Source organism: Wasmannia auropunctata, unplaced genomic scaffold (genome assembly GCF_000956235.1).
Source record: "Wasmannia auropunctata unplaced genomic scaffold, wasmannia.A_1.0 LD277640.1, whole genome shotgun sequence".
Lineage (NCBI taxonomy): Eukaryota > Metazoa > Arthropoda > Insecta > Hymenoptera > Formicidae > Wasmannia > Wasmannia auropunctata.
Genome location: NW_012085250.1, coordinates 1 through 3,240, shown reverse-complemented (window position 1 = coordinate 3,240; position 3,240 = coordinate 1). Strand labels below are relative to the sequence as shown.

Genomic DNA, 3,240 nt, shown 5'->3' with positions numbered 1-3,240 from the left:
TTAAATTATAGGTCAACGATTTGCTATGTTGGAAATGAAGGCTATGATAGCCTCTCTGATACACAATTTTTACTTGGAGCCCGTTAACTATTTAAAGGATCTTCGAATGGAGGTTGGTATCGTACTTGGCTCTGCTGATCCAATTCGTATAAGATTTGTTCCTGTCTGTAATCTTAATGCAAATCTTTGAATCAAATACCGATTTAATAAGCGTCATAGAAGACAAATGTTAGCAAGGTAAAAAAATATGACACATTTTATGTATAATTAATAACATGTATAAGATTTGTTGACGCGAACTTCACAGGGCAATAATCACGTTATGCGTTCTCTGAATTGCCAAAATCCAGAGATATTTAAACCAGATAGATTTTTGCCCAAGAAGATCTGAAATCGTTACTCTTACTTATATTTATCATTCTGTGTTGGACCACGTAATTGCATCGAAAAATTCGCAAAGCTTAATGGAGGCATATTGGAATTGATTACCTTTTATCTGTATATTACCTAATTGCGAGCAAGAGAGTTAAAACGCATTAAAGAGACGTCAGTCGGAATTAAAAAATAAACTAAATTATCCGATAAGAGATAATTATATATGCGGCGTATAATTTAATTTTACATTTAATAAACAATGTTACATGAAATAAAAGTGTTGTCGCGTTTACGATTTTTTCTATTCGGTTGCTCCTACTTCTAAGGCAAGATTATCTACAAAAAATTCGTTTGTTGCATCGAAATATACAAAGTTATACATGTATATATGGTGTATATATATATCATTTAAAATGATTAATATCTCTAAAAGTAAGATAAAAGAAATGATATTAATTTTAAAAATAATGAATTTTAAAAAAAAGATAAGAGAAATGGTATTAATTTTAAAAATAATGAGAGTTACAGGAACTGTTCGAAGTGGCTACCATCGCACTCAATACACATTGGCCTGCCCGATCACCGGATCTAGATCCTATAAACTTTTTTTTATGGGGTCACTTAAAACAATATGTTTACCAAGAACCGATTGATGATCTCGAAGAATTAGAAGACAAAATAATTGAAACCATTGCCACTTTAACGCCTAATATGATTATTAGTGCTACAACAAAATTTCTTCGACGCGCCCAATTGTGTATTGAGTGCGATGGTGGTCACTTCAAACAGTTCCCGTAAATTTCATTATTTTTTAAATTAATACCATTTCTCTTATCTTACTTTTTCTTAAATTTCGTTATTTTTAAAATTAATACTATTTCTCTCATCTTACTTTTATTTATTAATATTTTGTAATATCATACTAATATTAAAAATAATTATAAATAAACGAGACAAAGCTTAAAAGCGATTTCTTTGTTATTGTATGAAAAATTGAGACGCCTACAGCAAAAGTAAGCTAACTGTCAGAATTCGATTTTTAAATTTAAAGCGTTATTAACTTATAAAATCATTATTGTTTTCAAATAAGAAACTCAATTTCGATAATTAGATATTTTTGCGATAAGCGCATCAATTATGTCAATATTTAAATGTGAATCAATGGACAAGGGCACCCCGCAATCGCGCGCGCAATGTACCATGCCTGAGCGCGCGAATTTCAGACGCCGTAATAGGATAACTTTAATCGGTTATAATTTGAAAAGTATTATAACCTTGACATTTTCGTATAAGAGTTTTCGTCTTAGAATGCTCTCTAGAATCTGCCAGTGAAAGGACATACGACCTTTCTGGGACATCCTGTATATAGTATATATAGATACACATATACAGGGTGTCTCATACTCAATGGTACACCGCTTGTGGGGAGGTAGTGTGGACAAAACTGAACAAAAAAGTCCTCTACTATTTTCCGATCTTCGCAATAGTTTTCGAGATATAAATATATAAAGCTCGTCGAATCTGAACGCGCGGCGAGATACGCCCGCCCGCCGCGGACTACGGTCGCCACCCCCGCGCACCAAGTGGATAGCGCGTGGTGGGGGTAATTTATTTAACACCACTAAACGCCTAGCGCGCGGCGCGCAGTGGGGGTAACTGCACGCTTATCAATGCCGCGGCTCACCGACAAAAAAAATGTGTTTTTGAACAAAAATATTAAAAATTTTAAAAATATCTAAAAAAAGGCCAAAAAAGCAATTAAAATTGTGTCTCGTCCTTTTTACCAATAAAATCTTTTAATGGACAAAAAAATGTGTTTCTTTAAGAAGAAAAATATTAAAAATTTTAAAAATATTTAAAAAAAAGCCAAATAAGCAATTAAAATTGTTTCTCGTCCTTTTTACCAATAAAATCATTTAATGGACAAACTAAATGTGTTTCTTTAAGAAGAAAAATATTGAAAACTTAAAAAATATTTAAAAAAAAGCCAAATGAGCAATTAAAATTGTTTCTCGTTTTTTTTACCATTAAAATCTTTTAATGGACAAAAAAAATGTGTTTTTGAACAAACAAAAATATTAAAAATTTTAAAAATATTAAAAAAAAGGCCAAAAAGCAATTAAAATTATTTCTCGTCCTTTTTACCAATAAAATCTTATAATGGACAAAAAAAATGTGTTTCTTTAAGAAGAAAAATATTGAAAATTTAAAAAGTATTAAAAAAAAGCCAAATGAGCAATTAAAATTGTTTCTCGTCTTTTTTATCAATAAAATCTTTTAATGGACAAAAAAAATGTGTTTTTGAACAAACAAAAATATTAAAAATTTTAATATTTCAAAAAAGGCCAAAAAAAGCAATTAAAATTTTTCTCGTCTTTTTTTACCAATAAAATCTTTTAATGGACTAAAAAAAATGTGTTTTTTTAAGAACAAAAATATTGAACATTTTAAAAAATATTTTAAAAAAAAGCCAAATGAGCAATTAAAATTGTTTCTCGTCTTTTTTACCAATAAAATCTTTTAATGGACAAAAAAATGTGTTTCTTAAAGAACAAAAATATTGAAAATTAAAAAAAAATAATTAAAAAAAAGGACAAGCAACTAGCAATTAAAACAATTTGGTTGTAATAATAAAAAAATTCTTAACTAAAACGTTTCTATAAAAAAAACATTAATACGTTTCGACACAAAACCTTCTTTACCTACACTTCTACATATTAAGAGAATGCTGAAAGGTCGGGAATTACCGACATTTGCATTCTAATGGATAACACCGAAACGATTGAACGGATTTAAAAACGCTTTTACAGGCTTGAAATAGACATAAAATGTCATCGCGCTAGGTACTGTCTCTTATACACATCT

At 29.6% G+C, this 3,240-nt stretch overlaps 1 long non-coding RNA gene across 1 annotated transcript; it reads left to right on the top strand.

Moving 5' to 3' along the window:
* Window positions 1-13: 13 nt before the first annotated feature.
* On the top strand, window positions 14-667 carry LOC105461795. The gene is made up of 2 exons (XR_975980.1): window positions 14-237; window positions 308-667. It is a non-coding gene; the product is annotated as an uncharacterized LOC105461795 (long non-coding RNA).
* Window positions 668-3,240: the final 2,573 nt, after the last annotated feature.